Raw genomic sequence first — 13,616 nt, 5'->3', positions numbered from 1 at the left:
TAGGTACCGCTCCGGCGGGAAGGTAAACGGCATTTCCGTGCGCTGCTGTGGTTCGCCAGAAGCGGCTTAGTCATGCTGGCCACATGACCCGGAAGCTGTACGCCGGCTCCCTCGGCCAATAAAGCGAGATGAGCACTGCAACCCCAGAGTTGGTCACGAGTGGACCTAATGGTCGGGGTCCCTATACCTTTACCTAACAAGGAACTAACTTGCTGATTTTGTATTTTAGTTTAACTTTATCAAATCTGAACTGATATATGAAGTCCTGGCATGGTTGCAAATTTTAGGAATCAGTATTGATCAAGTAATTGTGTGAGCTAGCTGAACAGTGGTGGCAGGGAGAGGAACTATACAAAGACCATTTTAAAAAATCTGTTAGTAGATGGAACTACTTATTCCATCTCTTTAATGATGAATCTGAGGCCTTTTCATAAACTGGGAATTAAGCCTGGGAACAGATGGACAAGTTCATCCCACTTCTCAACTGTTCATTCAATATCCGACTTTTCATAAGTATGAGAGTTAGAGGAGGTATTATGAACCAGAAGACCAGTTCTGTCAGCTTTTGTGTGTTTCCATTTGTACACATTTTTAATGAAGACTTATTTGTCTTGCCGGTCCAAAGTCTATAAAGATCTCTCTCCCATATACCCATAATGAATGCATCAATCATTCTCTTAGTCTTAACAGAAGATGCTCCATACTTTTGACCATCCTTTCCAAGCTAGCCACACCATATCCTATATCTGTTCCAAAAAGTGTTGCATCTTACCACTAATGAACTGCATTTCAGATAACCCAGCCTCCAGGTTGTGTTCCTGTTCATATATTCAGCCTTTATCTAATTCTGTCTTGGGTGTGCATGTATTCCTTTTCCAGCCTCTCTCAAACTGCCTGCCAGATGGTTGGTATCCTTAAGCACAGTATCTGAGCAGTCACCAAGAGGTTAAACTGCAGAGCATCTACCGTATATGATAGGTATGCTGTTTGCAGCCAGACTGGGTGGTAAACTTTAGTTACTGTTTGCATGCATTTATACATGAGCAATCATAACACAGAGCAGTTTCGGCACCAGAGGAATGGTTCATAAAATAGTGTTTGGTTTTTTTATGCTCTGAATATGACTTTGATTTGAAATCATGCTCCTGCATGTTAAAAATCAGCTGCAGAAGATACCTTTTCCAAAAGAAATGGGCATACCTGTGCATGTTTTCTTAAAGAAGACATGCTGATATCTCCAGATATAATTCCCGAAATACTCTATGGCTCAAATCTTGGAATAACAAAGGAAGTCTCGACATAAGAAAAATCCTTTGTTGTGGTACATGACTGACAGGAGATCTTGTAGAAATTTTTGCTTCATCAATCTTACTATACAGGTTCCTCTTGATCATGTTACTATGTCATTTCACATTTCTACCTCATTACCTTGAGCTTTGTCCTTTAAGTGATGTATTGCCAGACACACAAGGCAACAGTTAGATGGAAAGATAAATAAAAATGTAGCAAATACAGTCTTTTTACAGCCTAATTTACTAGCATGTGACCTCTGAATTAATGATAATAAAGCAAATAAATAACATTTTGCAGTCTGCTTTACAACACACAACCTCTAAATGAGTTTTTCTTTTTTGTGTTGTTCACAAATCAGTGTCCAGTTCATTTTTGTTTTTTAAGCCCTCCACCTAGTAGCAACTCCCCCTTCCCTTGTTTGCGTGCAAACAACAACACAGATTGCCCTAATAGAAAACGCAGTTGAGGAACCCTTACAACATTTCTGCCCCCAACAGTATCATTATTTGACTTGCATGTTACACAGAACTTGAAGATGTCAGGAGGATATCAGCAATGGATTTGGGCGATGACACTTGTTGTTGTTAAAAGTCACATCTGAATTAATAGATTCAGGATTCATTGAGCTCTCTCAAATTGGTGTCGCATTCACTGCATTTCTGACAACCTTCATTTCCTACTTAGCAAATCGAAACCCAGTAGCCAGAGCCCTGGGAAGTTGTTAAAGCAATTAAAGGCTTCTGTCCCTCAGCACATTGCTTGGTTACCATGGTATCCTCTGCCTCCAAGCCTTTCCTGATGATGTCAGTATGCATAACAGGGGTTATTCACAGCATCTACGTGAAGATGATTCACCCTTTCGGAAAAATCATAAGCCCTTTCCAAAACGCTCTTCTGCTTACTGTTGTGTGAAACGTATAGGTGCAACAGGTAAGTGCTTTACTTCATATCAAATGACTTTAAAATCACAATGTGCTCTGAAGGAAAGGGCTTACCCTATCTTTCAAAAGCCTTGTTACAAGCAAATAAAAAATAAGTAGGAGAGTAAGCCTAAAACAAAGGTCTGGGAAGTCCAGTGTGGCTTTTTTCCTTTCGGTAGAAAAATAAATGAGCATTCTCTGTATGAACTATTCACTTTAAGACAGTAGGTGTCGCCTTGAGTAATGTACTGTACTCCTTAAATCAAGGGCTTCAGCTTGTATGAAAATGAAATATAACATCCCTTTCTATAGAATATATTGTGTATAAATAAAAGTATATTATTATCCTAACTTCAAATGTACTTTGCTGATATTTACAGATGTGCCAAGTTCATTGTGGGAGGGGTGGGAAGCTGATGCAGCACAGCAGCCAAGAGGTATTAATTATGAGCCACAAGTCACTGGTTTAAATCTCAATTCAATTTCAGGGAAAGCTCTCTTGCTCAACCTTCTCTCATTGGCCTACTTTAGATGATGGTCATTTCACTGAAAATTATGTCTTAATTGTTTTTAGAACTTTGGGTGGTGGTGGAGGAATCATGGATGAAGACACACAAATATGACACAGTACTGATGATTATATAGTGACAGTAAACGGTGGCTTCATATTTGTCTGTGGTTAATAAAAAATTTAGAATCTCAGAAAATTACAGCAAGAGTGTATGAAGCATATTCAATCATATTCATTTTGATCTTAGTTGGAACTCTGTTTTTTTTCTCCCATTAAAGGTGCTTACAATAATTAGTATGTTTTGGATAGAAAGACAACATTATCACAGTGACTGTTGAAGGATAAGTTTGTTATTATCTTGTAGATGTTTGGGTTCATGGTAGAAATGTTCCGGGCCTACTAATACTCTTGCCATTTCATGGTCGTCCTGATCACATTGTTTACCCTCTGTGTTTTTATATATCTGAAAATAATCCTTGGGGCATCTGAGCAAGTGGGCTCTAGTTTATGAAATCTTATCCCTCAATAACGTTAAGTTGGACTTAAAGTGTCATAAGACTCCTTGTTTCAAAACTTTATATTTTGCCACAGCTCTAACGATGAAAGAAACTTGCTGAGAAAAAATAATATAATGTGACTAATATAATGCTAAAATCAGACATTTCCCCAGGTATTTTTAAGACTGATTACTAAGGTTGTATCAATTAAGTGATAAAGTCAGAAAGGGAAGCCTTTGCAGCTTATGCTTCAAATACTGTGGCTTTAACATTAGCTTCAGTGTTATTCATCTTTCAAAACAAAGCACACAGATGGGTTAGGGTTGCTTTTCATTCTAGAGCTTGTTAGCGTGGACATAGATTAAATCTTCGACTGCCTCATTAAAAATAAAAAAACCTTTCACAGCATCTGTCTTATTTCTAATAGATTTATTACTAAGAGGGAGATGTTTAGTCTTTAAAATCAATTAAGGTTCCTCGCTCATCTGCCTACTGATTCTTTAGCTCTGTGGAAAAAGGTCTTTTTCAAATTATCTTTGAAAGACTTAAGGAACTGATTCTTAACCTACTACAGATTTTAAGCTTTAAATGTCACAGAAATGCCAGGAAGTCTACACATACTGTAAAGGAGGTGGTTGCACACCAAATAAGTTGCTACATCAGTTCTTACATATGTTTGTATTTAAGGTATTTGTGTAGTGCACTTCATACAAATAAATTCCAGGAAGTTTAAAAAAAAATAAAAAATACTTTTTTTCTTAAACCATTCCCTGCTTGAAGTGTCAGTTTTTATCAGTTCTGCACATTATGTTGGCTATGTGTAGGTGTTCATAATGGTGACTGGCAGGGATAGAGAATTAAATCAGAGCTGGCATGTAATACCAGGTGCTATGGGTAAAACTGAAAGAACTTACATTTGTCAGCTTGTACACTTATCCAATGTTAGTTATACTTGGAGTAGACCCAATGAAATCAGCGGAGTTAAGTAACTTAAGTTCATTTATTCCAATGGCTCTACTCTCTGTGACATGTGAGCAGCGTTTGAAATTCACCAGGTGCCAGGCGCATTCTGCACCTGGCTATTGGCCATTTGTGACCAAGCAAAGATACCTGGGCATCAGGATGGCACCTCCACCATCTGGAGGTATTGGAGGTATGTGCTTGGAGATCCTTGGATCTTGACTGTTTTCACACACTAGAAACACATACTGTAGAATTCTGTTATATTTTATCTGCACAGTCAGAATGAATTTCAGGAACCAAAAGGTTGTATTGAAAAATGCGACTTTTGAGCTGTCTGGCCTCAAAATGGCAACTAGGCATTTTGTTTTGGCAACTGTAACCCTGGTTGAAGGAGCCATTTGGCACCTAGCTTATATATCTGAGTTTCAAACACTACATTTGAGTGACGTTCAGCTAAGTTGTATTTTGCTTGGTCTGTGCCAACTTAAAACACTAAGGCTGAAGAACTTTGATGGAGCAGAAGAGCAGGATATTGCTGGTACCTAGAGGCAGGGGAAATTGCAATTATCTCTGCATCTGCTTCCCCTCCTTTTATATGGGTTATATTTGTGTGGTCCCCTCTCCTTTTATATAGGTTAATAAATAGGCGCTAATACTGTTGAGCAGCTGCTCTTAATTATAATGTGTAAGTTTCTCAAATTTTCTATCTTTGGTGAAATATTTTTAGTGAAATGAAATTTTAATGAAATAGAAGCTGAAAGCTGATGTCAGGCATCTTTCAGCATAGCTTGGGACCACCTTAAATTATATATTTTCTTAAAATTTGTGCCTGCTGCCTCTTTTATCTGAACGGTATATGGATGTATCTATTTCTCCCGGAACAAATGTTTTTCATTCTCACAAATAGTACATGTATCAGTTTAATAGCATACATTTTACAGGTGATGGGAACCTCTCCAGTTCTTTATGAGAATGTGGAGCAGTGGCAGTTAAAGTGAATGGATTTATTTAAAGTAATTAAAACACAGATGGAGCTCATCCCTTCACCAAGTATTTGATTGGCAGATACACTGTGGTCAGTGTTTACTCTAGCTGAATACATAGGCACCATCTGCCTTCACTCTGCTTCCAGGAGGCGATGTTGGAAGAATCGTTGTGATTATCACATGAGTTAATTTTAACCTCCCATCTGAGCTTACCTCCAGCCAAGCATTCTTGACTAAGACAAAAATAGAGATGTCAAGGTTTCCACTTTAATGAAAGATCTGTGGTTTAAAGGGATGACACCAGCATGAATTTCAGAGGGGTAGCCACGCTGGTATGGAACATAAATCGAGTTTTGTGGCACTTTTTAAAGAGTAACAAATATATCATTCTATAAGCTTTCATGGCTCAATAGTCATCCTTTATAAGATGCATAAGTCGTTGCCTAAATAGGTAGGTTTCTATACCCTGAGGACAGAGATCCAAGAGGAAAATATATGAGGCCAAATGCCCAAGCAATGCAAGTGATAAGAATAGGTGTTGCTTCTATCACTACTAGTCAGAGCAGAAATGAAGACAAGGCTCAGTCTAGTTAATACAAGCTTCTGTACTAATTTGATTGTACTATTCATAGTAATGCGACAACAGACACTATTATCACAGACATCCTACTTTATCAAGATATAGGTTCTCGCTCAAAATCAGGTTCTCACCTCTCGAGAAGAGAACTAGCAAGACCTTGCTTAAAATCATTTCAATGAATATAATTATAAAATTGCTACTTAACTAGATCCTTAGTTGCAGTGGGTGTTTTAACTGTTTTTAGCATTGTCCCAAGTATCAGTGCTCTTCCTAGATGCGCCAAGAATGTGTGTGTGCTTGTAAGCTATTAAAAGAAGTATGGTAGTCGGAAGAATGGAATGAGATTCCTCCGAAAAGTTCTATGAATGATGTAATGAGAATCCTGTTTAGCCTTGTCACTCCTATGTGAAATGTGCTTTGTTCCTTATAAGTGAGTGTAAGGTTCGTCTTTCCACTGTTTAGGGGATTCTCATATTTCCATACTAAGAAAAGAAAGAAGTTATTGTCAAATGGTAAGTTGACTCCCTTTGATGGAGATTAAAGTTGAGTTGGCTGCAATTGATATTGATAGTTTGGTGGCATTTTACTGACTGACCCTGGTCCATGGATTAATGGTAGGAAGAACCAGCTGCTTTTGCCTCATTTCCACCGTGGATGGTGAAATCCATTGAGCAGATATGGATTTTGTATGATGCATTTAAAATACATGGTGCCAAATGGTCTCAAGGAGTGGTCAGTAACTAAGAAACAATTGGATTAACAATTTTTCTCTGCTTTCTGAAATGTAGCAGTGCTAGTGCATTCAACTACAATGTATCAACTAACACATTAGAAGTAATAGTACATTGAAAAGCTCATTTTCTTCTGAGGATAAAAGCTAGCAGCTGACGTTGTGATATTGCTGATTGGTTGAATTCCCCCTTCCCATTGTTTAATCCTACACATTCCATAGATGTTTGCATAGTTTGGTGCAATAACAATATTATAATATGTACTTAAAAGTAGTAAATAGAACTTTCTTCAAAAGTCCAAGTATGTAGGAAATTCAAAATTTTATTTTATATTGAATGCTAATTTATAGTAAAGAGCAGCCAATAAATTAACTTTCAATATAAATTGGCAAAATGGGGCACTACCTAATGAATTATATTTGTGTGTGAAAGTGGCAACAGCAACCTGCCCGTTGCTCCTTATTTTCTGTTTGCTTACATTTCTTCTTCCTCTTTCTTTTGTTCTTGTCTTGATGCCACAGTAGTTGCTTGAGTTGCAGATTAGGGCTTTATAAAATGTATGCCTTAGGAGTAAAGTTTAGGGCTAAATACAGATCACTTGGCAGCAAGCGGGTTGATTTTGGCAGGCATGTGTAGGGAAGCTGCTGCTATAGGAAGGAACTTTGCCAGCAGACAGGGTGCACACGCTCCTTAGGCATATAATCCTTTCTCAGTTGTCAAACTGGCATATTTACAGTCAGTGAAAAGAAAACCATCACACCCATACAACACCATGCCCAGCCGGTCCAGAAAGTCATTCGAATGACAGTGTGTTTTGCACACAGCCACCTATTAAATGTTTTATTTCTTAAAGAGATGCTGCAGAGGAGGCTGAGCGATGAGCAGAGCTCAATTCCAGGTGTGGTAGTTATGATTTCTCATCAACTCTGCTCAAGAGAGGCAGGTGGATCTTCCCTGGAGTGTCCCTCTTCTCCAGCAGAAGCTGTGTAAATAATTTACAGCACAGTAAATAGTGATCACTGGAAAATATGCTGTAGATTTGGATAAGCTGGGTGGGGAGCAGAGCTTGGTCCCTTGACAGATGAAGTGCCAGTTAGAAATGTGGCCCACTACATTCAGAGATTTATCTACATAGGGCTTTATATACCACCCCATTTGAGTGCCTACACAGTGCTTGGGCTGCCCTCTAACTATTAAAACCAATTATAAAATGCAATTTTAACATTCTGTAAAAATAACAATGCTAAAAGAGGCAGGTTCAATTGATGAAACTGACATCAGATATATAACCATCTACCCAGTAACAATAGTCTTTGTTATCAGGTGAAACACAGAAAAGGACAGAGCCAACCAAGACTCACGGGAGCAAAAGATTTCCATTGTTTGGGTGGAACCACCAAGGAGGCTTTTTCTCTTGTCCTGATCAGCTGAACCTCCACACAGTCTGAACACAGGGAACCAGATCTTACAGCATGCACTATAAAGTTGACAAGTAACATTATTTTTTACTATAGAAAAAGAAGCGGCAAGCCTTTCTTTTTGCTGTTGATTGGGAAGGTGGGTTTCTCAGCATCCTAAAAAGACAAAGGAACATTTGTTTCTACAGACAGTCAAAATTCCTCACTTCATATTAAAATGCAGGCAATGTTTATACATTTCTAGCTGAGAGATGTGTTGTGACGGGAAGAACCCATGGGGAGTAGATTTAAATGCAGCAGTTCTGTTTACTCTTTGAAATCTTCTTTATAAAATGCTCTGTGTTCTGCATTTGGATTGGTGGAGGTGGAGGAGGACAGTTTTATCTGCGAACAAAGGGTTGATAGCTGACCTCGGCCAACATCTGAGGGAAGCCTTCTTCTGAATTGCTTCTCTAGGCACCTTGCTATTCTTTTGAGATGAACAAGGGCAGCCCAACTTGCATACCAACATTTAAAACTATGTGCCAGTTCTGTGCAATGTTAAAGGAGTGAGCAGAATGTCAATAACATTTGTGAGCAAATATATACTTAGTCTCTAGACCAATTGCTCCAAATTTGGTGCTGTCCAAATGTTGTTGGACTACAAATTCTGCAGTCCCTGACTATTGGCCATGTTGACAGGGGCTGATGGGAGACGGGACGACATCTAGAGCGCATCAGGTAGCGAAGCCTGATTTGGACTCTCCAGATGGGAGGGTTGGTGTCCCTCTATTACATAGTACGGAAACTCCAGATTCAGATATTGTAATAATGCATTTTGCATGGGGCCTGTCTATGAAGACTGTTGAGAAGCTTCATTTGGTTTAAAATGCAGTGACTAGGCTTTAGTCTGTTGCACGTAGGTCAGAACATACAATTCCCATTGTTGGTGAGAACCCAGCAAAGATTTGGATACTTCAGCCTCTGTCTCTTCTCCTCCCCCTCCCAAATTTAGGGTTATTCTGTGCACTCTTCTGGATACAGTTAGTAAAAGAGTGTATCTCCTTGGCTCAGGGGTCGCATAACTCTGTACCCTCCAACATATCTCCGATGAAAATAGGGATGTCCTAAGGAAAAGCAGGACATTCTGGGATCAAATCAGAAACTGGGACAGCTTTATAAATCCGGGACCGTCTTTGGAAAATATGGACACTTGGAGGGTCAGTTGTTCATGTGATTTTAAATCAGAGAATGAATACATTACTGTGGAATCATACAGTACAAATACTTGGCTACGTGTGAAGAACTGTCCTACTAACTCGCAATTCCCACAGGCACATAGAGAGGCATGCTTTGAAGTAGGGTTGTCAAGGAAGCTCTCTTTTTGGATGGCTTGGTCAGTAGGCTATCTGTGGATTCTTAAGAAAGGGATATTATCCAGAAATTGTTTATAGCCTGGTGGCTCATTCCTGTTGTTATGCCCCTTTTTTGCGGTGGGGAGGAATTGCTGTAAAATTTAGCTTGTGCACTTGGATTCAGTTTCATAAAGCTTTAGAGCTTTTGTTCCTTTCTGCAGGAAGCTTGGTAGCTCTTCATTAGCACCAGTGAGAAATGTTTTCATCTTAGATTCAAGTGTTAAATGGTCTGAATGTAAACTGTAAGACAAATGGAGCTCCTACAGCTCCAGCTGTGGTATAAATAGCATTTTTCTCTCTCACTTTCAGTTTTGATTTTTAGGCCTTGTAAGTTCACGCAAGCAGTTTTCCGGAGAAATTCTGCCTTTATACATGGTGCTTCAGTGAGGAATAAAATGTTTTGTCCTTGTTCAAAAGAACTACTGTATGTGGTCTTTTTTTCCCAAATAAAACACATAAGCGTGCCTTTTCTCTTCCTTTTGAGTACAGCTCTTGTGGGAATGAAACAGTGTGAGAAAACAAAGCAAAATGTGCAACATGCTTTTTTTTTTTTTTTAACCAATATGCCTCTATTGAACGGGCCCAACCGGATTTTCTAGGTCCAGTACACTGTATGTGTATTAGGCCCTCTGATCTACTCAGAAAATAGTACACAGATTTGCATATGTTTTGTTATATGCAAATTTGTGTCCTCATTTGCAGGTGGAGTGGAAGGCCCCAAAATAAAAGTGTGCCAAAAGGAAGGGGTAAACAGCAGCAATTTAGAACCTTAGGCAGACCTGTTCAGAGCTTGTCTGAGGCCCGGGGCAAGTGTATGCCCCATGGGACTGGTGTCCAAACAACTGTTTGTCAATCACAACTCTTGATTTCACCTACTGGTTACAAGGTGGGAGCAGCCAGGCCGGTTCAAGTCACAGAAATTCCTTAGATGAATGCCGACATATTTTGCTTCATAAAGGAATAATCAGGGACTTCTTTTTTATGGGCTGAAAATGGGAAATATTAATTCACTGATGTCTTGTGCCATCATTAAATTATTATTAGAGTGTGCTGTTAAGCTTGTGTGCTGCTGAAACACATAATCAAATCAAGCAAACAACATTTAAAGTTAACACATGTACCTTGTGGATGAACTATATAGATTTTTGTCTTCCTAAACTGAGTTTTCAAGTTTAAGTTATTGTGAATAAGTTTCTTTTCAAATAGTGAAACGAGACAGATTAGAAAAAACCTAAAAATTTCTAACCATGTTTACAAGATACTTGAAATTCTTATAAAGATTGTTTTAAATATAGCAAAAATCCCCAAACAATAAACTACCTTATCTGCAGCAAACCTTGTGAGAAATCTTGAGTGCAAACTTTTTGCACTGGCACTGGATGAAGAGGCTTCTTTTTATAGTAAGAAAATGCTTTGAATCCACCTAGAAGCAGATTTTTTAAAACTTACAGTACATTTTATTGGTGATAAATTCCAGTGCATGGTGTGATCTGTATCCACATTTTCCAAGGAAAGCAGAAACCTTGGCTTTCTTGCTTGGGAAGGAACTGTTGCTCTAGCCCAGGCATCCCCAAACTTGGCCCTCCAGCTGTTTTGGGACTACAACTCCCATCATCTCTAGCTAACAGGACCAGTGGTCAGGGATGATGGGAGTTGTAGTCCCAAAACAGCTGGAGGGCCGAGTTTGGGGATGCCTGCTCTAGCCTGTGTACAGGGGCAACTTGCTGATGTATGAAGGATGGTATTCATCATAGCTCAGTTATGCTGTATGAACCTGCCTAGAGCAGCTGAGCCACAGCTGAAATCATGTTTAAAGGAAACACTGAGTAGGCTTGAAAATTGTGTGTGTGTGTATGTGTGTGTGTGTGTGTGAGAGAGAGAGAGAGAGAGAGAGTATGCATGCCCCTAAACCACAACAATAGCATATCTGAAGGATCTCTTTATTGTGATCGAATATAATACAACTGAAGACAGTAAAAACGTCTGCATTATGTCTGCTTGTTTGCATTATCTTCAAGGACACCTTGTAATCTCAATAAGCTTCCCTTTATTGCATCCATGGATTTATGTTATGGAAGAGCAGAGGTATTGGCCCCGTGGTGTAATAAAACTATGCAGTTAATTTAATCAAGGTGCTGAAAAGTCACGGTTCTCAGGATTATATTTTGTTATGTCTTTTTACTATGGAATATTCCATCAAAATCTTGCCATTACGTATCTATAACATCTCTGTATGGCATGGAAGTGATCATCAATAAGTTCCAAGCTTGCAGTCAATGACCTTAAGGCATTGCAATAGCTGTAAGAGAATAAATTATTCCTTAAACGAGAGTAATAAGTGCTAGGTGGTGGTAGAAGATTGCTTTCTGCAAAGGAAATCATGGGCAGAATACAGTAATGTCATCAGCAACCTAAAATGCAGAATGAAACAGCCATGCAAAGGGCTAGGTATGCTGAGCAAGGCAAGTTGTACAGTAAAATGTACAAGAGTATAAACTGCTGAGTAATACACCTAGAAAGTGCAGGTCATCTCTGGCAATCCTGTTCATGTCTACTCAGGAGTAAAGGCCCAAAGGGGCCTCTCTCTCTCAAGGATGTATGTGTAGGATTGCAGCTGCAGAGCCACTTTCCATGTTCAAGATTAGGAAGTGCAATGCATCTGAAAACATTAGAAAGCCCCCTAATGTAAAATATGGTATTAAGACTTTATGCAGGCATGGCCAAACTTGGCCTTCCAGCTGTTTTGGGACTACAATTCCCATCATCACTGACCTCTGGTCCTGTTAGCTAGGGATGATGAGAATTGTAGTCCCAAAGCAGCTGGAGGGCAAGTTTGGCCATGCCTGCTTTATAGTATTAGAAACTGTCGGAAATAGAATATAACCAAAGCCGTGCTTCTTCCTGGCTCTTGCCTTGCTAGCTCATCCTCTTGTTTTGTCTTTCCTTGTCCTCTCCCTTGTTGCCTCTTGCAAGGATTCTTTAACAGAAACCATGCATACAGACAGGGCTGGCGATATAAATCTGCTGTATGATCCCTAGTGAAGACAGATGTTTTGATGAGGCAAAGTACCACATAAATCATATCTGTCCAACTCAAAGCCAACTATTTTAATTTTAAACTGTTTTATACCTTAGGAATATAGGAAAATTCTTTGTAATGTGGTCAGGCCATTGGTACATCTAGTTCAATACTGTCAACCCAGACTGGCAGACTAGCTTTCCATTGGTTTCATACAGAAGTCTTTCTAGCTCTGTCTGGATATGCTGCAAATTAAACCTAGGACCTTCAGAATACAAAGCAAATTGTCTACCCCTGAGTTGCAACCCGTTTCTGTGGTGTGAATAATGTTCTGTAAAATCTAGAGGGCCAGTGTGGTTACAGCAGCCTTTCTCAGCCTTGGCCCCCAGATGTTGTTGGACTACAACTCCCATCATCCCTGGCTGGGCCAGTGGTTAGGGATGATGGGAGTTGTATTCCAACAACATTCAGGGACACAAGGTTGAGAAAGGCTTGCTTAGAGTGTGGGACTAGGAGCTGGGAGACCAGGGTTCAAATCCCCACTGGGCCATGAAACTCATTGGGTGACCTTGGGCCGGTTGTTGCCTCTCATCCTAACCTACCATATAGGGTTGTTGTGGGGGTTAAATGAGGAGGGTCAGAACTGTGTACATCACATTGAGCTCCTTGGAGAAAAAAGTGGGATGAAGGTATAAGTAATAATTAAATAAACTGTATTCTATAGAATGTGAACCAGTTGGAGTAGGGAAACGTTATGCATTACTTACCATGGAAAAATATTATGGAAATACGACAATTTGTAAATGTATCCATGTTACTCTTATAGCTTCATTTCAGGATATGAATTATAAATTTAGGATTATATGGATTTATTTCTTTTTAATAAAAACCCTAATCAGGGTTTATTATTAGCAGTATAAAGAATGCATTGAAAGAAGGAGATGAATGGAATTTCTTTGATAATTTCCTTGGAATGTAACGTCTTCTTAACAAGTTTATTTTTGTTGCTTTTGGAAGAGATTTCAGGTTTGAGTAATCACTGTTTACCGATTGGCAGTGCTTGTGCAGACTTTTGACAGCTTTTTGGATAATTTCAATATTGCTGTCATGCTGGAATTCTTTGCCTACACTATGTGAAACATTGCAAATATTAAACAAGATGATCCTAAATATAGACAGTGAACAGCTTGCCTATAATAAAAAACTGAATATAATAGTTTTAGATGCATAAAAAATTTATATGCCTATTAGCAATATTGCCTAATGCAACTGTAGACACAACTAAATATTTCTGTTATGGGATT

General features: G+C 39.0%; 2 protein-coding genes across 19 annotated transcripts in view; one reads left to right on the top strand and one right to left on the bottom strand.

The window, feature by feature from the left end:
- Positions 1 to 13,616, bottom strand: part of GIN1 (gypsy retrotransposon integrase 1) — a 271,168-nt gene that overhangs the window by 148,126 nt on the left and 109,426 nt on the right. The window lies entirely within an intron of this gene.
- PAM (peptidylglycine alpha-amidating monooxygenase) overlaps positions 1 to 13,616 on the top strand; it is a 119,150-nt gene that overhangs the window by 18,351 nt on the left and 87,183 nt on the right. Inside the window, exon 1 of one of the 16 annotated variants that reach the window (XM_083403820.1) lies at positions 2,108 to 2,223. The exons of 11 other annotated variants lie outside the window; for them this stretch is intronic. The gene's annotated coding sequence lies outside the window, so the exon portion shown is untranslated. Of the gene's footprint in view, positions 1 to 2,107; positions 2,224 to 13,616 lie in introns of those variants that run through there. 4 more of the 16 variants (XM_083403822.1, XM_083403816.1, XM_083403813.1 and 1 more) reach the window with 4 other exon arrangements.

This window comes from Podarcis tiliguerta, assembly GCF_965153285.1.
Source record: "Podarcis tiliguerta genome assembly, chromosome: 11".
Lineage (NCBI taxonomy): Eukaryota > Metazoa > Chordata > Lepidosauria > Squamata > Lacertidae > Podarcis > Podarcis tiliguerta.
Note: the sequence above shows the minus strand (reverse complement) of the source record. Positions and strands in the feature narration are given on the sequence as shown.